The sequence below is a fragment of the Pteropus medius genome, unplaced genomic scaffold (assembly GCF_902729225.1).
Source record: "Pteropus medius unplaced genomic scaffold, Ma_sr-lr_union100, whole genome shotgun sequence".
In the NCBI taxonomy this organism is placed as follows: domain Eukaryota; kingdom Metazoa; phylum Chordata; class Mammalia; order Chiroptera; family Pteropodidae; genus Pteropus; species Pteropus medius.
Genome location: NW_024346667.1, coordinates 1,342,456 through 1,369,247, shown reverse-complemented (window position 1 = coordinate 1,369,247; position 26,792 = coordinate 1,342,456). Strand labels below are relative to the sequence as shown.

At 42.3% G+C, this 26,792-nt stretch overlaps 1 protein-coding gene and 1 non-coding gene across 3 annotated transcripts in view; both read left to right on the top strand.

Moving 5' to 3' along the window:
• Positions 1 to 26,792, top strand: part of MAML3 (mastermind like transcriptional coactivator 3) — a 365,957-nt gene that overhangs the window by 10,864 nt on the left and 328,301 nt on the right. The window lies entirely within an intron of this gene.
• Positions 26,056 to 26,174, top strand: LOC120613630 (5S ribosomal RNA). Its single transcript, XR_005655742.1, has one exon. It is a non-coding gene; the product is annotated as a 5S ribosomal RNA (ribosomal RNA).

The following is a 26,792-nucleotide window of genomic DNA, read 5'->3' as shown; positions in this document are numbered from 1 at the left end:
TGATAACTGTGTCTCCTTCAAAATATGGCTTAAAAAAAGGTATCAGCCCTCGTAACTGGTGTTGGTCATTGCCCCCTGGGAGCGCAGTGTTAGGGAGCACAGCGTCAGTTTTTAATGGCTGTCTAGCTGGAATACACCTTACAAGAGTGACTTCCCTCCTTTTTATCTGGTCCTGGAGAGGGAGTTGGGTGTGGTGGGGATCCAGTTACCAATTCCTGTTCATGATGTGAGAGTGGAAAATCCACTTTCTTGAACAAATTTATAGTTCTCGTCACCTCTTCACACCTTTGTGTTTCACAGGCCTGTGCGGCTATATTTGTAAAATGTATTTCAATCGGTGATACAGTACCTGGGGTGGCAGGGGTGCCGGTTTGAGTGGTCATAAGAAATCTCAGGTTTATGAGTTGACACTTCCTACAGGTTAAATTACCCTAACTAATCCAGTCATCTGTGTAACATGGTAATAACAACCTGCTGACCTGGCCAATTGTAGAAAATGCATCCAAATGGACTTGCCTTGACAGCCACCTTCCAGCAATTGTTTAGACAGCGAGGAGTCCTATCAGTTTTCATTATGCACATGCGCCGGAGTGGTCTGAAGACTGCTTTTCGTTGGATTCTTGGCCATCTTGATTTACCTTCGACATAGCAGCCTCCCTGCCCTGAGGTGCTAATAATTAGTCTGCATTTTTATGTAGTTTGGAGCAGTTTGGCTCCAGGGTCTATGCTCTTGGCTGTGACAATATTCTGCCTTCGCCTGGCCGAAGTGTTTGAGCGGCTGCATTTTCTAAATAACCATGGCCTCCCAAGGAACAGTCCTCACCTACTTGACTTTCTGTTAGGTTTACACATCAGTATGAACAGGAGCCAAAACGAAGAGGCATTGCTGGTCCTTACGTGGCCCTGCTGTTTGACAAGGAGGACCCCATTTTGCTGTCTCCTGGCCTCACATACTTCTAACCCTTGGGCCCTTCCTTGTCTCGTCTCCTTTACCATGGCCTCATGTTTCACTTTTGTCACAGTGACAGGAGCACCTCAAATCTCGTACAAGAGGTAAGTGGCAGCTTTGTGAACCACAGAAATAAACCAAGAGTAGGAACCTAAGTGCTCGGTGGCCTAAACTTTACAGGTCATCCCCCATCAGGTGATTCCAATAAACTAGGCTTTCTGCTTCCGTTTCTAACCTAGACACTGATTAGCAGCAGCCATTTTCTGCCATTTATCTGTGCGACATAGCATCTTGGTGAGAAAAAACCCTTTGGCCAACCAAGTCGATAGGGCCGTGTGCTCAGTGCCAACTTTAGTGCAGGGGTCTTCCATGTAAAGACGGCTAGATAGCTTCTGTTTCAGTCGCTTAAATAGCAAGAGTCGGTTGTGTACGTAAAAGAAGAGCCTTGCTCATAATCTTGCAGCTAGACCATCCACTGTGGCAGACTAAGTGACCCTTAACGTTACTGCTCTGGTCTTGCACTAAAATTTCAGCCTTTGACGTTTCCCGCTGACAGTCAAGTTTAGCGTCAAGTGTAGTTTTGCTACTGTACTGTCCCTTTGAGGAATGACATCTCACTTTTTTTGTGTTTGCGTCTGACTTTTCCTGGATCTGTTTCTTTACTTTTTAGCACTGGAATGTTTTCTTTTAAGGATGACTTTCACCTATGTACAAGGCGGGCAACTGCCTCGCATTCTGCATGAAGTATAGTATTTACCTTTATCTTGTTGTAGACAGATACGTGGTTATCTGTTCGGAATATTAGTTATTTCTTAGCTATCTGATTTTTAATTATTAGATGAAAACTGTTTTCCCAAAGTTATTGAGATTACAGCTAGGTTGCTGTAAACTTCTAATTTCTAATTCCTTTGGAAGGCATTTTCTTATGTCTCTGAAAGAGTCCAGAGGTGATTTGTAACAGGTAGTAAATGACTAGAATCAAATCTTACCTTATGGAGTTTGTTTTTTTTAAAACATATCTTACAAAAGTGTTTCAGACCCATTGCGGTTCTCTGTTTTGTTTCGTTCGTATTTTAAGAAAGCTCAATTACTATTGATATAAACTCGTAAATGGGAGTATCTGGAGGTTAATGTTAATTAACATTTATGCAAATAAATTTGACATATGTCAGAGCGCAAGAAAATTTTTTGGACTCCAAGTTAAAGAAAGGAGGTAAAATTGTTTTAATTGTTTATGCTTGAGTTTTGGCTTCAGAATGTCTAAGTGATAGCAATGCCAGTTCCCAGCAGGAGTAGGACACACATTCCCTTTGCCTGTTCCCGTCCTCTGTCCTGGGCTCTTTTGTCCCCAGTTCTAATCCACTGTGGTATTTCAGTCCATCCTTTCTCCCCGTCTCAGGGAGAAAAGTGTGTGGCCATAGCGATGGCGGCCTTTGCAAAGCTTGCCGGTGGTGTTTGCCTTTAATCATTTTAGGTATTTTCTCACAGTGGTGTGTGCAGATCCGCACCCCATGACCCTAACATTCTGTGACTCTTCACATCCTGCAGTAGCCCTTTGCCAGATGTTTGTAAACAGAGGTGGTTTATATAAAGAAGCAACTTTCTCAGTTTAGAAGTTCTTAACGGCTAGATGGTTGAAAATGCATTTCACAGTTTACCTAGGAATTCCTGAATGGTTTGCAGCTGCTATTGCGTTTTTTTAAAGACATGTTCGTTCTCTTCAATGAAACATGAAAACAATGATTTTAGATTTGGATTTCATGCTACTTCATTCCCAGAACCTACTGAAGGAATATTTGAAAAACCTTGTTTGCCTTAACAGTAAATAACCATACTCAACAAATATGTTTGGCAGGCCGTATTTGTTAGAGTAGAATAGTCTGGGGCCCACGGTGAACTGAGAACATGTAGTGGAAACTGAGGGTGACCACATATGATAAACTGGTACTTGAGGATCAGGGCTGTCTGGCGCCCAGGCGATTGAAATTCAAATGGGCTGTTGCTTATTTTCAGTGTTTGATCTTGTTCTTAGATTGAAAGGACTGATATGAATCATTCAGGGCCTTTTAGTACCTTTAAGTCTGTGGTCCGAGATTGGCATTGGAACATTGAGAAATAGGTAAGTACAGTTTGGAGTGAGGGAGCTTAATGAGAGCGTGTGCTTGTGCGAGTCACGCCCTCGTTCCCCTGGCTGAGGCACAGGTGGTCTGTGTTACGGGTTCGGTAGGTTCTGTGTTTATCTGTGGTCTGGAATGTCAAAGGGTTGCAAACCTAAGAATTTTGCTTCTTTTTTACCCTAAAGTGATGGTGTAAGAGTTTCTGGTATTGGCTCGTGAGGGTGAGGACAACCATATTTGGAAGAGGAAGGGGATGGGCTGGCTTTGGTATTCTCATCCACTCGTTCCATCGTCATGGTCATTACTCTGTTAACAAAGAGTGGATACTTCGAATAATTATTCGTGTCCGTCTTTTTCTTCACAGTATAATATACCCTTCGCTTGTTTTCTTCAACTCTTCGTAATATATGTGTTTATGATACACTGAAGAGCAGTCGATTTGTGAAGAGAGGTATTTAGCTTTGACAGACTTACAGAAAATGAGACTATAAGACGAGGGAGCAAAGAGGCTGCTTAAGAAAAGGATCTCATGACTGGGTTTGGGGGACGTTGTCCAGTTAAGAAATTCTTCAGTGTTAAAATTCACAACCGTCTGGGTTGCACAGGTTCTAGGAAGAAGTGGATTACTTTGTGATTTTAAAAAATTTACACTATTTTCGGAGTTTGAAAAAAATCTCTACTTTTTAATACTCAAGAGAGAATTAAATGGGGACATTCAAGATACCGCGTAATAAAATGGAAGGAAGAAACAGTAACAGCCGCTGGTGTTAAAAATTCTTTATGTTGTTTGCGGCACGCTTTGACTTTCATCTCTCATAGCGTGAGTGTGTATCATTTTTGAGAGACCTTTGTTTAATAATAGCTGTGTTAAAGAGTGGTTTTCCTTTCACTTTGGTGTCTCTTGTGTTGTTCTAGGACGTGGCCTTCGAGAAACATGGCTTATTCAGCATTCACTTGACATAGTAGTCTGTCCCGCCCCACCCACCTTGGGGATCCTTTGCAAAGGGCACAATTAAACTGTCTCCTCAATGTCTATAAGGAAAGAGATTAACCACGGGTTGGGTTAAGTTATCTCTACTATTATTGTCTGTTTTTCTACTTTCTGGATTAAAAAGAAAACTTGAGAAAAGAGAGTGTCTGAGAAATTGATTATGGCAAAGAGGGAGAGGGGTAAAATTCATGTCATCTGAGGTAAGGAGGCTCCAGTATCGCCGTTATTTCTATGGCTCTTCTTCCCTGGGCCGGATCACGCTTCATCCACAGTGGAGGCCGTGATAACGCAGGAGGGGAAAGGATCCATCTGGAGCATTCTTAGATATACTGGCTCAATGCTCATCAGAGGGAGAAGAAGAGGCTTTTTATGGGAATTCCATAGTTCACAGTTAAGTCTATGGGATGTTACACTGTCAGCGCTGAGCAGCTGGTCTCTAAGCACTGACTAGGGACCTGCATGAAGAGGGCCCCCAGGGAAGAATGTGGAGAGCGAAAGGTTTGGCTTTCCCTGAGAATCGAACCTGGTGTCACTGAGGTTCAGAGGGACGAGCTCCTTTAAAATGTCCAGCTTTTTCTTCCCTCCACGCCCAGGAGCCGCTTCGGCTTCCTGCACCCCGCTCTGTTTCTGTCTTTTGTTCCATGAATAAATATTATGTGGTTTGGTGCTCATTACTCTCTGATATGAAAAAAGGCAATTCATTAGGTTGAAGGAGGAGGGGGAGGGAGACACCATTTTTCACCCGGTGCATCAAGCGCGGTTACACTGATTTGAATTCCCAGAAAAGTAATAAAACAGTGAAAATAATGATAAAACAGCTCCTGGGCTGACAGCTGTGCAACACACGAGACCACTGAAGACAGTCCCCAGCGTTGCAGCAGGACAATGTTGTGGACCATATGGTGCCGTTGCAAGCCAGTTGTTGAATTCGGTGGCTGGCTTTTGTTTTGGGGACTCGCCCAGCTTGGGTCTGTGGTGGCTCTTCAGAAACTTCTAGGCTCATTGGCAGGAGGGCTGTTGGCAGCACGCCAGCCTTGCCTGTATGGTGGCTGACTCAGGCCATGTGGAAAAGCTCCTGCTTGCAGAGCATTCACACCACCTTCCTTTGGTCACTAATCAAATGGTTTGTTCAGCAAGCATAAATGGGGATCTTTTTCCATAGATAGCGGCTCAGTGGCTGCATCACAAAAGGAAATTTTCCTACAGGAATGCTGGTTCATTATTAGACGCATTAATTCACCGGTGCTCAATTCTTCTTGTGAGAGTGAAAATTGTTTTGTTTTGTTTTGGTGCTTTTCAGATGCACTTTGAGTGTTACCTCTTCATTCTTCAGGCTAGAATAGCTAAAACCAGGAAGTGTGTTAGGGCCAGTGCTGTTGCTAGAAAGGAGAGAGAGGACCCGTCTATCTGGTTTTTGCAAGACGTTGCTAAAATAGGCCCTCTGCTTAGCATGGGTGTGTTTTTTAAATGTGTGAAGTTGGCATGTATGTGTGTGTGTGCATAAAATGACTAATTAACTGCACTTTCCCGTGGAGGGGTCCCCAGGCTGGCTCCGTTAATGCGCTCCACATTGGCCCGTCATCCTGAATCCTTTGTGACTTCACCTCTTGTGTAGTCATGGTCACCCATGCCGGTTCCTTTACTCTTGACTCCCAAGTGCAAGGGGAGATCCGGGGGGCTGTGTGGTCCTGGGAGAGTGGCTTCTGCAGACGTAGCAGAAGGCGAGTCTCGGAGAGAATCACACTCCATGAGGAAGGGCTGTAGCCTGTGCTGTCGGGCTCCGTGCGTGAGAATATTTTTATTTCAGGAGCTGAAAGAAAACTGATAGTGTTGACGCTCTTAATTGAAGAGCATCAAATGTCACCATATTCTTGGTCTCTGTGGGACTTTTTTTTTTTTTGCAGAATGCTTTTAAAAGTTGTGTCCCGCTGTTGGGATGAGTGAATTTTTTCCCTTTACAAACAAAGGTCATTACAAGGCCAAATCTACTGGAAAAAAAATACATATGTATGTATATGTATATTTATTTATCTCTGCGATGTTGTGTTAATCACTAATCAGAGATTGTATTTTAACACTGGGGCTCTGCTTGGGGGAACGGATGTTTTTACAGGCCTTAGTTTTATATATTTGATCACTGGCCTTGAACAAATGTGTTTAAGTGGGGGAAACTCGGTCTTACAAATCTGCCGTAAGTGGGTATGTGCGTGCTGTAGTGTTCAGGGTCTGGGAGAGCTTGTGCCTGTGTCCTGGTTGTGACTCAGCATCCGGAAAGATGACCAGGGTCCTGTTTTCTGCTTACTTGCTAGGTCTGATGTAGGAGCTCCCTGGCTGTGCAGACGCCTTTCAGCCTTCCCTTGATATGCGCTTACACAGGTCAGAATCAGGGGAGAAGTATCTCTGGTTTTACTTTCCCGAGTCTCCTGAGTTCGGGGAGCGATCTTTACCTTCTCACCCTTTAAGAAATGGAAGCGAGAAGACAATGACCGAAAAAGACTCACACTTCATTCTTCCTTATCTTTGCCCTAGGCACTGTGGCGCCAACCACACCACTCCTGGTGGTTTTAGTGTAACGATCACAACCTTCCTTGTCACAGAGTCGGGGGAGAAGGCAGGAGGAGGATTGGGAATAAGAAAGAGAGCTAGGAGGGGAAGCTGGAGTAAAGGGGGAGAAGGGGCGGGTAAGAAATGATAAGACATTTCTGGGGGTTAAGAGTACGTGAAAATTGGGATAGATGAAGTATCCTTGTTTTCATTAAATTCAATTTGTAAGTATTTCTTTGGCCGTTTTATATTTCTTTGCACAATAATATTAGGCATTCCCATTATGCAGCACGTTGTGGGGTAAGTGGGGCTGCGGTGAGACACGGCTTACTAGATCACCAAGTGAGTAGATGGCAGAGCGGAAAGACAAACAGGTGACCGAATGGTCTACGTCTGGTGCAGCTCTTCCAGCTGGATGAAGAATTATGAATCTGAAAATCCAGCTGTGTTGTCTTATAAACTATTAGAAAATATAATCTTCAGGGGTTAGGAGGACAGTTCAATTTAAAAAAAAAAGCTCCCCCCTAATGTGATTTGTATTATAATTATTTAATACCTAAAGGACTCTTATAATTGAATTTTAGGGTGCTTCATTTACATTCTAGCTGGCTAGAGTTAGAAATTCTGTCACTCTGTGGTTGTCTACTCACTGTCCCAAACATTCACAAAATGCCCCGTGATTCAATTATAAGTATCTTCTGGGGACCTTGTAAATTATGTACTATCTAGTTATCATTATAAAGCACCAGGGGATGGCGAGCCAATCAGGTAGCTTAAGTGGTCGCTTGGTCATAACCTCATAATTGACAGCACAAGCTGCCTGGGGTAATACTACGGATTTTGCAGGGTCTCATCTAGATTGAGGGGCAGGAAAGGGTTGCATACTAATTTTTAAGTTGCACAATTAGAACTTTCGAAGTCAATGCCTGTTGGTACAATAATATTAACTAATTGACTGGCAGATTTGTTTAGAATAAGTGAAAGTTGGAGTCTAAAGACCCGAAACTCTGTAGTTGACGGTAAATGAAAGGGGGAGGGTGCCATCGGGTAAATAGAGCTCCATCTCTGTACAACTAGAATTAAACAAAGAACAATACGAGAACACATGCCACCTATAGGAGATAATTGCTAGACGTGGGTACCTAGTAATCTTTGAATTAAAGAATGCGCCTGAGTGTTTTCGAGGATGCTTGTGTGAAATAAGAAGCCTTCGGCCCGTGCCTCCCAAGGCCCCGCCAAGGCATTTACGTGCGGACTTTGCTGCCTCTTTCCAGAGCGCTTTAAAGTGCTCACCGATTCTCCACAGCAATTGCCTGTGAGTAGTGTTCAAACAACCCTGACATGAGTCCCTGGGCGTATCATTATCGAGTCTCGTATTTAACCTTTTTCTAATAGCCTCCCCAAAGTCTAGAGTTTTCACTTTAGCACCAGGGGAAGTTATAGAAGGTGTTTTCCCCCTTCTTGACTGCACAGCTGTGAGGAGCAGTTATCTGGAAGTCAGCTTTAGAGCTTGTCCTACGAGGGACCAGGTAGAGGCGAAAGTGACTTATTGTTGAGCTAGGCCAAGCTTTGTGCAAGTGTCAATACGTTAATAAGAACTTCTCTTTTTCCAGTTTTGACTGAGCCTCTTGCTTGAGTAACCCTATTCTTCCAGCAGAGAAGGGCAGGGGAGCACGCGTATTCATGGTCGTTGCTCTGTCTTCCTCGTCTCTGTTCTAAGCTTATTAGTGAAGCCTGTGTGCCAGGAAGAGGTCAGATAGTGACTGCGGAGCTGTGGACAGGCCCGAGGACACAGCAGCGATGGCTCCACCTTGGCACGTTCTTACAATAAAAAAAAAACCTACTTGCCTCATCGCCTCACAGCTTCATGGCCGCTGTGCCTTTGGAAAGATGTTACTTTCTTATTAAGAGAAGCAGATGGAAATGATGGCTTCTCTGATGCCTTACGCAGAGATTGGAGAGAGCACACATGAACTTAGGAGGGTGAGGAGCATCCTGACTGTCTCGGGTCAGAGGGGGATGATCCAGAGAACCTTCCCCTTCACTGCTTCACGGGCACTGACCTGGTGTTGGGGCAGTAGGCTGATTGCAGGTGTTCTGGTCCAACTGTCAATGGAGGTGGCCGAGATGGGCCATGGAGAGGAGAGCTGGATGGAAGAGGAAGGGAGAAAATGAAGTCGGCAAGGGCAGGGACCGCTAGGAGACATCGGGATGTGGACTCTTCATGATGCAGAATCGATTTTTGAGACAGGATAAAAGTTTCTCCACTTTTCTCGGAGAGAGCTGGTGGGAACTCCATTCTGACTCTCCTTCCTGGCTTGCTATCTACTGAGCATCTTCGTGGTTCGGCCCGAATTTTAAGGAGCCTTCTGCCTCTGCCTTGAGTCCTTCTTAAGCAGAAGCAGCTTGTGTTTCTGTGCGAGCAGAGAGGCCGCGCTCAGAGTGGCTCGCCTCCCTCTGACCGTGTGCTCAGGGCATTCCCACCCTTCCCCGCTGGCCGCTCTGCCCTGTGCTCTCTGGGTGCTGCGTGCCAGTGAATACCCCAGCTTTTGTTTTTGGGAGAGGTCTGCTGCTTCGGGCGTTTTCTTGCTTTTTCTCCTGGCCTGTGCTGTAGGTTTTTCAGGCTAAATCAACACCCAGCCAGTCACTTCCTCTGGATGGCTGTACAATCTGTCTAGTCTCATAGAATTTCTGGTGATCCAATATAACGAATGCTTCCACTGTCGCTGTCTCCGGCTTTCATCCCATGATTAGGAAGCAGTCTGGTTTAACTAAAAGAATATTATATTGGGAGCCAGGAAATTCGGTCTAGTTCCGGCTTTGCCAAAACAAACTGTGTGACCTTGAGAAAGTCACTTACTCTCTTAACGACCGCAAAACTCACATCTGATTGGATCGATTTGTAAGGATACTTGGCAGTAGGACAGAAACAGATGTATGACAGGCAGATTTTCAGTACTTTGTGTAGCAGTGCTGGCACTCCCTTAAATCCTAGGAATATTTGCATCCTACTTTCTGGCTACCCAGAGGCCTCCACCCCGACAGAAACAAAAAAGGCTCGATTGTCACTGAAATGACCGATGATAGTTGATAAATTTAATGCGTATGTGCATGTGCCCTGCTTGGAAATGAGGTGTCTAAAATTAGGCGAGTCAGCAAGACGTGAAGGGGTGCGTCCTAATTCTGCGGGTCCTCTCCGGTTAGCGCCCCGGGCCTCTCCTTCTGCACCACGTTCTCCTAGCACCCTACGAATGACACGGTGATGGTCCCCACTGCTTATGGGTGAGGGGCCACCTTGCTCGGTCAGCTCCTTTAAAGCAGAGATTGGGCCTGACTCACAGAAGGAACTCAAAAAATGTTTCTCGAACGAACCTGAGCTGTAAGATCGGCTGACATATTCTATCATGTCCTTGTTAATTATGGCATTAGTCCTGAACTTCAGGGCTAGAGTCTTAAATGTGACTGGAAAAATCAACATTTTTTTCTAGTGATTAGAGCAGCTTTTCTCTTTGACTTAGCACTTATCCATCTGCCATCCAGTAGTGAAACGAAGGCATATATTCTTTATACCATTTCTTAATGATTTATAAGTAAAACTCTTCCTTTAATAAGGCCAAATAACAGCCTAAGGATTTTAATCAGTTTTTAAAAATCATGATACAACTTCAGTTTTCAGGCTTTGTGGCAGGTATGTGTAGGTGAGTCTCAGGTCAATTTTTTAGACTCTCGAATTCTTACTAGTAGGCTCTCTCACACAACATAATACTGCACCACTTTTAGCTGAATTTCCTTTAGAAATGTGAGTTTGGGCAGATAAAAATGTGAGGGTGAGCAGTGGGCCAACTTATAGGACTCACAATCTTTGCAGACGATGAGGATGTAGTCTGTAAACACAGATATTGTTTCTTCAGGTTTAGAGATGTATCGCTTTTATCGTAGGTTTGCCAGCACATTTTCTAAGTAAAGAATTTCATAACTTAGAGGGCTTAGATTATTATCTCAATAAAGGAAGATAAATAACAAAAAACTTTGCAGATGTAGTACCCTATCTAGCACATTCTTGTATACATCGCCATTTTTCTGTCTCCTGTCGAAAATATGGGCAAGCATATTTTTCTCTCTGATTCTGAGTACTTTTGACAAGCACGTGGAAAGACAGGAGGAGACCTTAGAATTAAGTCAAGTTCAGATAGTTTTGCTAACAACTCATTCTTTTATAACTGCAAGATGAAAGATAAAACTCTCTCCGGTCCAATTAAAGGGCAAGAGAAATTAACTTGGTTGAGTTTAATGGTTGTTTTTGGCCTGGGCATGACATAGGTGATTCTATTGCTGTGATGCACTGATAAACTTCTTGTCCTGTGCCGGACAAACAAACAAAGGAAACCCCCCAAACTCAAAGAAAACTTACCCGCTTGGCTTTGAGTTTACAGACAGGTTCTTTTCTAAGTGGACTATTTCTCATCTATCTCTTGTGTCTGTGCTTCAGCAAACACATCTGTGTAGACCTGTTGTTGGCACCCTTTCCACCATGGCAGATTCATTAGCATAGTAATAAAATATTAGGGTGTTTTGGTTGTCAATGACCACTTAGATTTTTGGCTTTTCTAGTGTGCTGTTCAGCCATCAGCCTGAAAAGTCCTCCCGTTCCCATTTTCTTTTCTATTTGTCTCATCTCTCTGGCAGACCAAGGCTCAGCTTGTCTTTCCAGAGGGCCTGGGTAAATTATTAAGAAGGAAAATCTACTCTTTCTTTTTCACCTTTTGAAAATATATACTGCAGTCAAAGTCAGTTTTGACTTTCTCTGAATGAGATGACTATTTTTAATCAAAGTAAGAAGGTATGTCTAAGAATCAGGCTCTGTGTGCATTTGTGTGTGTTTAAACATTTGGTTGAATTTTGGTTTTACCTCAGAATGGGACAACTCATGCCTCTAAGTGACTCATTTCTATATCGAGTATATGGCTTCCAGAATTTGCCATGACTTGGAAAGGGACCTCTGAAATCCTATTGGTAGGAAAAGTAATAATAGTAACAGCTCACATTTCCTGAGAGCCAGACACAGTTTTAAATGCTTTACATGTTATCAGCTCTTTTAATTTTTCCCAACCGACCTATGAGGCCGTTATACTTACTGTTTCCATTTAAAAGGTGAGGCTTCTGAGTCCCAAAGGATTTTGGTTCGCTGGCCAGGGTGAGTGAGTGGAGAACAGGGCTTCACACCAAGACAGTGTTGGTGCAGAGTGTGTGACTTCTCTGTGTTGGTCCTTGGGGGAGGCTGAAGGATTTAGGACTTTAGAAGGCTGTGGACCTGTGCCGGTGGGCATGGTTGAAGGGAAACTTGAAGGTCCACACCCAGATAATACTTCTTACTATTAACTCCCCGACTGGCTCTCTCCACTTCGCCCTGATCTGAAGCACAGGGTGACACTTCTGGGTTGCTGGACGTCAGCTCTCAGTTGCTTCTATATGTGGCCTGATTAGCTGTGGTTGTTCTCAAAACGTCTTGTTTCTCTCAGTTTGCTCGTCTGCCAGAATGCCAAAGTCAAATCTTACCTGGGCTTTGAGCATGAATCTAGAGGATAGCACAGCCGCATTTGGAGTTGTGTGTGTCGGGAGCCTGTGTGTGCACAGAGGGCTCCCCAGTAGTGCCAGGCCCCCCAGGTTAGAAGAAGCCTCTGCTGCACAGGCCCAGTTGCGTGACGGGAGCAGACGCTCCCTCACAGGACCCAGCGAGTGGTTGGAGCTCCATGCTCCATAGAAGCAGGAATTTCTGTCTCTTTGCTTTCCCTGCTGTCTTCTGGGCCTGGAATAGCGCTGCGGACATAGGAGGTGCTCAGTACGGGTCTGTGGGCTTGATTGATTTTGTAGCCAGGCGTGGTCGTCCTCTGGCACACAGTTTCCTCTCCAGTGCTGTCCTTCCCCTCCATCCTTCCCTTTTTATAAACCACTAGAGTTCTCTCATCCGTGAATTTATCTAAGTCCTTCTCGAGCCTATGAATAGTTTTGGCTCCTGCTCTTCCTGAAGTGATGAGTTTACTGTTTTTACAGAAGAGAGCTTGGCTCTTACGTGTTCTAAAGCACCTTTCATAATGAAAGGTCGGCGGAGAAGTTTGAAGCAAACCAGAGAGGATTATGGGCAGATTCTGGGGCAAAAGAGAGTCAGGGGCCTCGATGGGGATAAGAGGATCTGTTTGTCTTTCCCTTCGGTCTTGATGTGCTGATGATGCTGGCCATGAGGCCCCGGATGATGGCAGTGATCCTGTAATTTAGCGACATGGCTTTATTTGGTGGAAGCAGTGGTTCAAAGGTTTGATGACAATAGGTTCTTTTCGAAGAAAAGAACGTACAATTTTGGGAATGAAATGAAAAATATGTATGGCGACTTGGCTTGCATTCTGGCAAATTGTTTCCTTAATATTAAGTCTCTGTGCCTTTAGTAAAGTTACTTACCACATGGGCCTCAGTTTCCCCACCCGTAAAGCAGGGATAAAGTAGTTCTGTCTGCATGGTGCAGATTTAAAGACTGAGAGATAGAATTCATGTTGAATTTTCAGTCAAGTTCTGGATACACAATAAGCATTCTATAAATATCAGCGGTTATTATTAGCACATCACCCAGATGCCCACTGTTGTGCCTCGTGATGGCAGGCTCAGCGGGCAGCCAACATGTTTTCTCCAAAAAATCTGGAGCATGACTCTGTGTGGTGGGTGTTGTAAGGAAGAGTCAAGCTTTTGTTACTGTCTTCCTTGTACTTCTTCTGTGGAAAGTATTTTAGCATTTATAGACCCCATTTCAGTGACTTTGAACGTGAGTCCAAATTCCTTCCACACTTTCTATGGGTGTCATTCATTTTGGACTTGCCACGCACCATATGCCATTATTTATTATTGACCGTTCACATGGCACCTTTAATGAGCCAGAAGCTGGGCAAAGCATTGACCGGACAGCCTTAACCGGGCTACCGCCCCTGCCCTGGAGGAGCTTGGAGACGGTTTGGGTGGTTGGGGAGTGGAGGTGTGAAATTTGGGGCGTGAGCAGGGAATCACAAGTGGTTTAGTGTCATTGAGACAGAAAGTTCAGGGCAGAACGCGGTAGAAGTAGAAGCCGGTAAGATAGGTAGGTTTTAGGAGGCAGGCGGCCTCATATGTCGTGCTTAAGAGCTTAAACCCTATGATATATGTGAAGAGAAGCCATCAGAGGGAGCGATGAGGTAGGCGGACTTTAGATGAGGTACTCTTGTTGACCCTGAGAAGGGTGGGTGTGAGTCAAGGACTGGAGGCAGGGCGGTCGGTTAGGTGATCACTGGATACTCAGCAGGAGATGCTGAAGAGCTTAAAGTAGGTGAGTCGTAGATAGAGATGGAAATGTGAGACCATTCGCACAAAATGTTAAGGAAGTAATTATTGAGTAGACAGGGATGATGGAGAGAAATCAGAGATGACTTTCAGGTTTGCAGCTTGGATGACGCCGTCATTACCCATTATAGGCAATGCCTTAGGTTTTGGAGGGAAGATGATCAGTTCATCTTTGGACATGAGATGAGCTCATCCCTGAAGGGACGTCCAATAGTCATTTGAATATACAGGCCTAGCATTTCGTCCAGGGGTCTGAGTTGCAGGTGTAGACATTGAAGATGGCTAAAACTTCAGAGTGGACGAAACCGGTGAAGGGTGTATAGCTTGAAAAGAGAAGAACTAGGCAAGAACCTTGGAAAACAACCTCCTGTGTATTTTGGAGGTAGAGATCCTCAAAAGGAGATGAAGAAGGAGTTAGTCCCATTGGTGAGGAGAACCAGGAGAGTGGTCTAGTGAAAGCTAAGGAGGGTGTAGCCAGTAGTATCCCATGTAACAAGGCGAGGACCGAATAGGCACCTGGAAGCTCCCCGCTTCTTGTCAGAGTGGTGGCAGGGGGATGACGCCCATAGAGGCAGAGAATGAGAAGTGAGGAAGAGGGTAGGCTGGCTTCACGGGAAAATACAACGTGCATAGGAGGTGTGAGGGAGGCCAGGAGGAGATCTACATTCAAGAGGGGGAGCCCTTCCAAGTAGTTGGGAAGCTTCTCGGTGATAGGAATATCTTGAATATTTGTGCTTTTGTAATTGTTGTTATTGTTATTATTTTAAAAGTGGGTCCACTAAATTGAATTATGGTGTTACCTCTTTAAAACTTATACGATCTCTTCTATATAGGAGTGTGATGGTCAGTTGGTTTGCCTTGTGTATGAGTAAGTATATGTGTGGAGTATAATGTGGATTCTTGCAAAGGACAGACAAGTAAGAGGAATAAAGCCATGTGATTAGCAACACATTTTTTTGTAGTGAGTTCTTTTTTGTTTCTAAATATACACATTTTAATTGCTTTTATTGTAAAAAAAAATGTTCTTTTTATTGAATGTTTATCAGTTTACATATTAATATTAATTTCTGTTCTGATATGAGTTGGAGTGTCTTTTAATAGAATCTATATGAGTCGAATGTCAAAACTTCAGGATATTGAAAAATAAGTTGGGCTTAATTAAAAAACCAAAGTCATTGCCCAGTTTCTTTAATTAAAGAACATTAGAGAACAATTAACTTCTATGAATCACTTCTTTTGGAAGAATTTGCCTCTCCGCATTGTGGAATCTGGATATGAGTGGATTGAGTTGGATAATGGGCATCTGGTGGGACCTGCTTTCATGGGAGTTTCAGGTGCTGGACAAGTTACTCTGTTCGTGATTCGAATCGTGGAATTCAGGGTGCCCAGGCTCTGCTGCTGGCTCTGCTGCCAGCTTCTCTGTAGCAAGGACGAGGTGGGATCCACGGTTTCTAGGAGCTTACTAGCTGAAGGACTGTGATGGAAGGTCAAGTCGAGACTAATCAGACTTAGAAACAGGCCCGGTAGCCTTGAAAGTCCAAACACTAAATCCACCTTCTCCGGTGTCCTTCCCTTTGAAGAAGGGCTTGGACTTCTATTTTGTGGTAACTTTTGGCTTCTGTCCTGCCGTCTAGCTTTTGCTGTGCTTCTCAGGGACGACTTGTGCCATGTGCCCATGTTATTGAAAGAGCACTTCCTAGGAGTTATTATTTCTTTCCAAATCGAGAGAGACATAGACATGTCTGAGTTTTTCCCTCCTGGACCCTTTCCCACCAGACCTTGTCGGAGAAGTTTAGGGAGGCTGCGTGCCTGTGCTAGAGACAGAGCCGTGAATTAGGCAGCTGGTAGGAGGTGCAGAAATAAGCCAACACAGGCTCGGTCTTGGGTACATTTAGGGGCTAATCAAGAAGATGGTGTCTCGGGCATTGTTTCAGAGTGTAGCCATCATTTCGTAGCTCTCTGTTCACAGGTTTCGAGATGCTGACATGTGCATGGCAATGGACACAGTGGTGGGTGAAGACTTAGATGGATAGGAAGCCTTGAGAAAACTGGGGAGAAAAGGCAGAACGCGTGATGATGAAAAACCTCAGAGAAAAGAGTAAAGCTAGACCTTCGTTCTAGCTTTGGAAGGAAAAGCATTTTGACTGCTCAAGTTGAAAGTTTGAGAGAAGAGAAAACTATTAAGTGGTTATTGGTAGATGTTTGGAAATTTTGGAGAGAAATCTGACTGGGTTTTTCCTAAAAGTTGCAATAAAGTTTAGGGATTTGCGTTTCCAGTTTTAGTCATTTTGAGGTTTGTAGTGAAAAGTGACACAAAGAGAGTGTTATTTGTCTTTGAAGGCCGAGTAAAAACGACCTCATCTTGTTTCACCCCCACATCTTACAAAGACTTTGTTTTTCCTGTCACTTTCCCCATTTTAAATTTATAAGTGAGTTCTCTCTCACCTTCGCATCTTCATTTCATTATTGAGAGGGTCTATGCAGTGCCTGACTGCACGAAAAGAAATCAACCATCTTTTAAAGATGTTGCCCCATAAAATTGGATTAATTTTTTTTTTTTTTTTACTCTTTAAATGCTTCCTCTCCTTCAGATATAAATGGTAGGGAGTAATATTGGACTTCAGACATGGTTGTTCTTGTGTGTGTGTGCGGGACGGGGGGGTAGACTGTACTGTCCTTTTTTTTTGTCACTGGGAAGGGATTTCTATGAACCAATCAGAAACAAAAGACCTAATGAAAGTTATATTTGAGAGAGAGAGAGAGAGAGAGAGAGAGAGAGAATGTATGTCAGCTTCTCATCTACTTTTTAAAAACTTTAAAAAATACATCTTCATAAAAAATTACTCATACCTCCACTACTCAGAGGTGTCGTGCTATGAAATTAGGGGATAACTTTTCAGACCTTTTTAAAATAATGTGCGTGTAGACATATATGTACCTTTTCCCTTTTTCTGAAATTGCTGATCCCTTATAATTAACTTTATGGTTTATTTTGTATGTAGTTTTGTAAACCGTCTTAAACCTTTTCTGCGACAAGGTGGGACTAAATAAATGCAGAGTCATAGTGTCGTATAAAAGTAAATGTGATCCGAATTGTGCCAGCTCTTTCCTGGTTGTAGCTGTCTCTTTAAAAAGATTTAGAGCTTTACCCGGAAGAAGTTCGAGATGCTCAGAATATCTATTTTTGTCTCATTATATTACGATGACCATATTGGTTTATAGAGAATGGAGGAAATTGAAGGATAAGATAGTAAGATAAGTATTTCAGGAAAATCCAAACCTTAGTAGGATCAAAACTCTTTAAGTATTTGAAGTACTTACAGATATTTACTTAAAATTTAATTAAACATTGATGTGCTTTAAGAAATGACGGTACATTCAGATAATATGGATAATAAAATGGATTCAGATAATAAAATGGATTCAAGGTTGATTATTCCTGTCTTTGAAGTGTTTTTCTTTATAAATAGTTCATCTCACTATCTTTTATGTATATATACCTCTAGTATATATTCTAAATTTCGTTTTATACAGTGCCACTTTGAGGGAACGAAGGTAAATAAAGTCTATATGTAAAACTACTCAATGCTTTGCTGCATTGAGTCTCCATCAATGCAAGTAAACCAGTGGCTAATGTATAAAAATTGAGGCTTTCTCCCCACCTCCAGAATCTACATGGCCTGACACCTTTTTTGCCCTTTCAAAGCGGTGGTTTAGGTATGAAATCCAGCCAAAGAATAATTCTGATTGATTTCAGAACATTGGAAGTTATTTACTATTACAATCAAGGGAAAGACATGTTATGCTGTAAGGTGGCTGAATAGTTTTCTAAGGCTTCAAAGGTCGGATTATTTGTGTAAAAATAAGGAACCTTTAACATTTAAAATTTTACCTGAACGATAGTTAAGTCCCAGTGACACGTTAATATTTGAACCTCTTTGACACAACTAGAGACAGCCAGATCTCTCTGCTTTAGAGACCCCCGTGCAAAGTAAAACAAACGAAAGCTCTACGAAGCCAACAGATTGAGCCTGAGTTAGTCATAGTTTATGTGCCCGAATGAAAATGATTCTCCCTTTTCATGTTTCACTCTACGGCATATCCACTGGTAGAATTTCCAGTAAAATAGTTGTTCTGTAAACTTGGAAAAAACGTAGCCTATTTTAAAACCTAAGTGATGAGTCTGTCCCTCAGTGTGGATTCAGAATTTTTAGCCCCAAACATTGGCTTTGATACTGGAAATACCTTTTCCCTAAAACCATTGTGTATTTTTAAAAAAAAATAATAAAAATCACCACAGTGTGACCCATCCTTAAGGATGCTGTCGAGTTGCAGACTGAATGTTACTGTGCTGCTTTATTTCTGAGAACTGTGCTAAAGGACACCTTTTCCTTATCTGTTGGTAATTTCAAAATGAAAAGTCAGAGTAAAAAGAATAGTTAATACCATAATCCATATGTTTCTCCATGAGGAAAAAAAAAGATTAAGAAGAAACTATTAGATCTTAGCTGTGACCAGTCTTTATATGGGAAAAGATTAATTCTTAATGGACTAACTATCTTTAAAATTAGAACTGTGGAGAAAGGATTATATGCAACAAAATGCAAAAGATTAACGTGGATGCATGATGCCTAAGGATCAGATATCCTTAAAATATTCATCTACCTCAGACACATTTATACAGTTCCATGGTATCAATAAGGAAATAGAGAATCAAGGGCATCGGTTTAACCAAAGGTTTTATTAATTTGGCTCTGGTTAATAACCACTTTTATAAGACATCATCTAGCTTGGATGTGCAGCTTTTTGTGTAAGGAATCAGTCGTAACCTGTAATTTAATATTGCTCGTTTCTCGTTAGGAGAGGCACTTACATTCACGTGGTAGGCAGCTCACTTCGGTTGGCTTTTAACCTCAAGAGACAAACTAGATTGTGATTGGAAGTCTCTTTTCAAGCCTACAATAATTATTAATTTGCTTCTTTGGAATAGCTAATAAGACATCATCTAGTTGACTAAATGGAGAGATTGAGAGATGTTTAACCTCAGAAGAGTGTCTGTCTTCAAATACATAAATATTGTGTATCCCAAAGTGTCTCTTTAGAGGGTACTATTGAAGAAGTCTGTAATGGCTGTGTTTAGGTACACTAAATGATCCACCAGTTCATGCCCATAGATGGATTATGAAGTGTGAGGGAAAAAGAGGTAAGAAAACTGTATTTGGGAAGTTGTCAAATTATTTTAATTAAATTGATTTCTAGTATAATATAAGACTTTAATGGCTGGGTCTGTGTTCCTTTCGTGTCATCTGAAATGAGTAGACGAATGGCTGGCTACATTTCCATCTCAAGCATATCTACTAAAAGTTGTTGATTACAGTAACATCTTATAAAACGGTCTCTAGAAAAGGTTGTGTAGTGGAAAACCGAATAGGTTTTTCTTTCGGGTGAGCCAGGCACTGAGGACAATGTCTCGAAGTCGACCTCATCGGGGTGGATTTTGAAAACACCCTTACACCATACCTGACTTTCTCCTTGAATTCCGTGAGAAACGAGATCATAGACTTTAATTGAAAATGCTGCTGACTGCTATTCATCTAGCTAACAAGCCTACGATTTACAAATCCCTTGTCAAAAAATAATTTGGTTGGTTTGGATGACCACATTTACAACGTAGGACCCTGTGTCCTTCCTCTGTGTGCCATCAGAGACCTTGACAGGAGGGAGAGGACCCAGTCAACTTGGATCACTTGGCCAGAAGTGGCTCTTGTGTATGTTATTTTTGCAGGTCGAGAGTGTTCTGCCCTCTTCCCCTGCTCCAGCTTGTTCAGTCCCAGTGGGCTGTAATCTAAACACTGACCAAATGACTGAATCAGGGCTGTCCAACATATTTTCAATGGCATATACTTCTGTCTTGTTAGGAACCCATTTTTCTTTTTTTCCCCCACACTAGAATATAGATGCCCCACAAAGATGGTCAAGGTTATGTTTCTACTGCCAGATCCTCATATGTGATGTGTATTATATTCTTATCTTATCGGCTATTACTTATATGGTACTTACTATACACCAGACACTGTACTAAGCATTTTACTCTTATTAACACGTTTACTCTCCAAAGCACCCAGTGGAGTAAGAGTATTTACAGATGAAGAAACAAAGGCACAGAGAGGCTAAGTGACTTGACCCAGGTCATACAACTAGTAAGTGGAAGAACTGTGGTTTGAACTTAGGCAGTTTGATTCCAGGGTCTGTGCTCATGACTATTATTTTCTAAAAGACTGAACACTGTTTTTGATTTTTCTTCAGCAGGAAAACCCTTTAAATATTTTGACTTATGGGTTATAGCTGATATCAGAGAGAAAGTCTTTTGTGGCAAATATCTCGCTGTCCATACTGAAGAAATGCCCGCTGTGGGTTCACGAGTCTCATTTTAGGACATTAAAAAATAAATTCATTGTGTTCCTTTAGGGTTTGCTTTCTTTTATATATCCGCATGTATGACTAGGTATCTGTGAGAAGCCCTAAAAATATGTACGCACAATGGCCCTGAGAATTACTAGATAAAATTCTTTTTCATCTGAGCTGCCGACCTCTGATATTGTCTGATGTACTTAGAGAACCTGTTCTGTTCCTTTGATAATCTCAGGCTTTTGTAATTTTTTAAAGGCTACACCTGTAATTTATAATCTTTTAAATTTGTGTTTTAATGAAACCTGGAAAGGTGGCAGCAGTTTAGACCAATTTCTCTATTCTCTGTTAATGATTTTGATGTGTTTCAGAAAGTGAAAAAAAAAAACACTTTATATATTTTTCTGATTGGAATACCTGGCTTTGTCACTGTTGGATCATTTAAATATTTTCTTAAGGAAATAAATATTCTGTAAACTATACTAAGTTTTGTATTTAGAATATGCTTAAAAATAAAAAAATGCATTCAAATTTAACTATTTTTAGAGATTAGATTTTTATGTGCTCAGCATCTCTAAGTCAAAGTGTAAATTTAGGAATTCTCTGTTAGAAACCTTTTAAAAATCTTTCTTGAAGGGGAGTAATGAGTGTTTAAGAAAACACAAGGGAAGTATTTGGATCAATATAATTAGGAACCCCAAACATTTGCTTGTGGATTATAGTACATAAGATATAATGATGTCCTTCCCCATAATTAGGATTCTCCTTGTGTTGAGACCCTAAAAATTACCACAGATGACACTAAAGATAAAAGCAGAGACAAAGAAACCTGCATTTGGCAACAAAAAGAAGAACTTATTTTATTCCGCTGAGGAATAAGGAAGACAGTCCAGGTCTGGTTCTAGCCATGTTCTCGCGATTCTAACTTGAGTCGAGGTGCCTAGGTTGTCAGAGCGCTCTGAGAGCTCAGATTGCAGGCGGTGATCCAGGTGGCTCTGCGGTGTTCATGGGTGATGTGCCTTATGCTTTGTAGAAGCCTCATCTGTGAGGGGAGATGTAAATCCAAAGTGCCAATCCTTTGTCATCAATAACAATCCCATGACACTTCTTAACAAGCTAAGTGTCACTGATCCAATTTGGTTGGCTGCGTTTAGCTTCCTTAAAACCTGCTACAGTTTCAGTTGAGTACAGCATGATTCACTTCCTGCCTTGCAGGGTACAAACCAGCTTGAATGGTTTAGTCTGGAAATGGGCAAAGCCACCCTGGATGGAGGGGGCATGGTAGCTTGTGAAGCGGCGGTGTTGGCGCCTGGGATTACAGTGGCAGTTTCTAATGTGACTTTCTGAAGGAACTGAATCCTTCCAGGCATCTGTCCGAAAGGCATTTGGTTCCATGTGACTTGTGTTTTCTTTTGCGTTTCTTTGTCAGGCTCCCTGTCCTTGTGCTGAAGTAGAATAGACACCCTCTTGATTTCTGGTGACTGGCAGCAGCCTTGAATGGGCAAGAACAGTGTTGTATGCGTAGGTGTCTTCTCCAAGAGACCATGTGAAGGACACTCAAGGGCCAGTTATGAGTAAGGAGCTTCTTGAATCTTCAAGTATAAAAGGGCCAGTTCTCTGGGGGCCCTGGAGATAGGATGGAGTTGTTTGGAACACATGAAAAAGAGTAAAAATTCAGAATACAGCAGGACTCGATTACTTTGAACCCAGATGTTCAGAATTTGTGGTCATTGTAATATGGCTTTTTACCTTATATGAAAGAGTATCAGTAAACAAATTAACAGAGTAAATTAAACAGGGGTAGGGGAGGATATTTAATCCATCCAACAAAATTAACTGCTTTTATTTAATATCTGTGTTTTTAAAACAGGCAAACAATAAAATAATTGCAAATAAAATCACCAAAACGAGAATCTCAAAGGACATGTATTTAGCAAACATTTGCAGTCTGTACAGTTGTGTCTGTTTTGAAATGATTCCTGCTTTTTATTGGTCTGTGTCACCTCACATTTAATTAATGTGAATTAGTAAATATTTTCTATTTTAAATTGACCTCTACGTTTCCAGCGACTTTGTATATTTGGTGGGGAAACCTCTATTAAAACAAATTTTAAAAGGATGATTTTACGTTATAAAAAAGAATCTAATTTCTCAAAGTCTCTACCTTAGTATTTATTTAATGGCAAGATTTCCCCATACAAATGTTTGGTTATTTGCATTCAGGTTTTCACATACATTTCAGTTGCATAAATTGAGTTCACTTCCTTTGTGTTCTTTATGCATCAGTTCCCAGTTCTAAATCAGAGATTATAAACTGTGTGTCCAGGGTCATCGAGAAATGAATTTATGCAACCTTCTTAAATCTTAAACCTGCTTCTGAACAGCCCTGCGGTCCTGGAGTCTGTCTGCCCCAAGAGGCAGATTTCTTCCCAGATTTATCCTGACGTTGGTCTCTTGCGTTCATTGACTTGCGTTATTGTGGATGTAAACATTTATGCGTTTATATGCATGCCCAAGTAAAAATTATAAGAGATCTTTTGTAACGTTGCATACTTGACTTACTTATGAATTGTTCATCCAGGGCAGTTTTTTTCTAGCCATAGTTTTATTTTAAAAGTGAAAATTTAGAGTGAAAGTATTTGTGTTAAGAGTGAACACTCGAGTTTCAGGAAGAGGAAAAACTCGTACTTTAAGACTTAAAATAAAATGTATTGTTTTGGGCTATGAATAACTCAAAAGTGGTGCTAACTCATGCAGAAATCTTTGTGGAGTAAAATCTTTGGGTAGAAAGGTAATGAACTGAAAACAAATTATTTTACATATCTATATAGGACAAATGTTTAACAAAATCTCAGCAGCATAATTAATACATTGCAATAAAAGGAGACTTCAGGAGTCTTATCCTGTAGAATGTTATGGCTCTACAGGATACAAGTTGAGGGCTTTTTATTAAAATAGGACGATCCGTTTATGAGTTGTGTGAAGTGACAATATATTTTCAGTGTTAAAAATTTAGTGTGAAAAATTGAGACAATGAGAAATTTTAATATTCTTGAATGATATTATGGGATTATTATGAAGTACTTTTCAGAAGTGATAATGGCATTATGGTTATGTTTTTGAAAAAAGAGAATAACATTAACATTCTTACGGATGTGGAGCTATGACTGACATCGTCTTTACTATAATATGGAAGCGGGGAACGCGGGTATCTCGGTCCATTTGGGCTGCTCTAACAAATCACCACAAACTAGGTGGCTTATGAAAAGCAGAAATGTGTTGCTCCTGGTTCTGGAGCCTGAAAGTCTGAGGTCAGGGGGACAGCATGGGCTGGTGAGGTCTCTCTTCCCAGCTGCGGATCTCTCCTTGTGCCCTCACGTGGCAGAAAGGGTTGGGGAGCTCTGCGAAGCCTCTCGGAGCAGGCACTGATCCCATTCATGCGGGCTCCTCTTTCATGATTGACAAACCTCTCAAAGGCTCCATCTCCTAACTCCATCGCCTTTGAGGGGTTAGGATTTCAGCACATGGATTGGGTGGGACCCAAATATTCAGACCACAGAATTGGGCGTGAGGTACAGATGAAACGGAAAGGCCACGGGTTGAAGCTGAGCCGCGGGGATTCGTTACATTATTCTGACTGTGTTTGTATGTTTGACATTTTCAAAAATAAAAAGTTTAAAAGGAAAAAGACGTACACATATACACAACACTTACACAGTAGAAATATGTTGATATTTTGTCAAAGATAGTTAAGGAGGGTTTCAAGAGAAAGAGGTCCCTAAAAATATCAGCGGTTTGATTACATCGTAATTATATACAACTATATACAGCTATGTGATTTAAAAACCCAATAATATTGTAGCTTTATTTTAATTAAGATAAGCCTGTACTTAGGTAGAAGGAGAAAGAACACTTACAGCTTTGGCAGCAGTCTTTAATTCAGCAAACATTTTGTTAACGCCCGTGTGCCAGGTACCGTAGTAATTGCTGGAAATTCAAAGAACACGGATATGGGCCTCTTGCTGATGTAGCTGGTGAAATGTCTACATGCCGTTCCCCAGGATAATCTAAGGGCTCTAGTGGGCTTATACAAAACCACCAAAGGAAAGCAGAGGTGAGAATGATTTAATTCTTCCTTGGGGGTGGAGAGCAGGTAAAGAGTGTATCAGGAAAGACTGCAGCGATTGGCGTCCGAGCGGGGCCTTAAGGGGTGACGAGGGCTTTTCTAGGCTGCGAAGACGGGAAAGCCGTTGCAGGCACAGGAAACGGCGGGACAATAGCATAAAGGTGAGAAAACGAGTTCCGCCCGTGGTGAGCGGTTCAGTGAGCGTGCGGTGCCAGGTACCACGGGTCCGAGGGAGCGGGTGCCGTGGAGGATCAGGCAGATACCAGAACGTGAAAGTCAGATCCAAAACGGGAGTCTCCCCGCCCCAGGAGCATCCCTTAGCCCTGTTCGCCTGAATTTCCACTTTCAAGCGACGTCTGCAAGTTTAGATCGGATTTGTCACCGTAGTTTGATTTGAGGGCTTCTAGGTATCCTAGCTGCATGCGGGTGTCACTTCCCTTGGGTAGGCAGACTGGCATTTGCGTACAGATCAAGTTTTCCAGCAGAGAGCCAACAAGACTCTCCCTCCTCTGCCAGACGGGTTGCTCCCACGCTTTCGTGGGGTTCTGGTTGCTCTCCTGCTGGTGGCATTTGAAGCCCATCTAGCAGGTATGTCCTTGGTACTGTTTCCTGGAGTAGAACCTGCAGGCTCCGCTTCTCTCAGACCAATGGAGGGCTGTCGGACTTCCCTCGCCGCAGAATTGTTCTCTGAGACTATTTCTTCTAGAATATTCGCCTATGCTGATCCTTGGGGCCACGGCAAGAAGCTGGAACTGCTTCTGCGCAGAGGTGGACATTTACTGTAAAGTGAATGAAGCTTGAGCTTCAGGTCCTGTCACTGCCACAGCCATTTACAGAGTTCTGGGAGGGGCCCTAGAAATTGTCAGATGGTCATGGCTTATTTTCTATTAGTTACTTATTCTAAAAAGATGAAATATTACAGGCTTCGGGTCCTGCAAAGCCTGAACTGTCCTCGCTCCTGAGCATTCGTAGAAGGTTCTCTGCTTTATTTCTTCTTCCTGAAAAGAACATAACAATATCTTTTCCCCTACAGATCGGTCACAGATTACTAAGCAATGGCACGTAAAATGGAAGCAGAAGCTATTTCCTGAGCAAGTGAAATGTGATAAGTAATTTGGTAGTGACACGAGGGGGCAAGAAACCCCACGCCTCCTTCTTGTAGCCTCCCTGGGTCGGCTCGGCGGGTCCTGCAAAAACTCTGCGACATCCGGCCCTGCCCGGGGCAGGCTGGCTGGCCGGCGGGCGGTCCTCCCCCTTTTCCATCCTGCACTATTGCTTTGGAGCTCTGATCTCTGTGTTCTCACTTTTCTCCTCTCTGGCCTGAAGCTGCCCCCGTGGCTTTCATAGCCTGGCTGTGTGCGGCCAGATGCAGAGCCAGTTCTGATGTCACTAGGAGTGAGCACGTGAAAAGGTGTATGCGCTTTCTCCAGACGGACCAGTGAGGTTTCCATTCTGTATAGAATAGACAGACACTTATTTTTACATTGCTTCTTCAGTGTATTTGCATTATAGTCTTGGAAACCATCAGGTCGACGTATGCCCTTCTGAAATATGGAGGATGGTCTACGGCCGTGCTACTCTGAACAAGCCCGATCCCATCTGATCTCGGAAGCTAAGCAGGGTCCGGCCTGGTTAGTACTTGGATGGGAGACCACCTAGGAAGACCAGGTGCTGTAGGCATAAAAATTAAAAATAAGGGATTGTAAGCTGACAAGGTCCTTGCAATCTGTGAGGTCGACCAAAGGGTGCCTAAATAAATAAATAAATAAATAAATAAATAAATAAAACACGGAGTATGACTTGGAGAAAAGGCCACATACCTGGCTGGGACAGAGAAAGTACAACGTGGACCTGGAACATAATGATCAAAGAATCAAAAATACAGAGGAGCCTGCTTGATGGGCTGCCACGGGCCAAACTGAGAGAATTTGAACATCAAAATAAATATGGTAATGAGTTATAACCAGTTTAGTAAAATAAGAATCCATAAGTCTATACCGATATAGGAATTGAATTGGTAAATAAATGGAGAGATCGACAACTCTCATTTAGAAGGTCGACTAATAGATACAAAGGGAATGATGGAGTTACACAATCATCAACGTCAATCATCAACGTCTGCTAAGATTGATGAGCTGAAAGTTCAATGAGGAATAAATAGTATATTTACATAGTTTCAAAGTGTCTCCCCACAACGTGTTATAAGTTGGCGGAATTGATTGGGAGAGTATGGTCATATTCAGAAGAGGCCAGAAAAAGATGGAATAAGATGAAATGGAGGCTGAACCTTCTAATGCA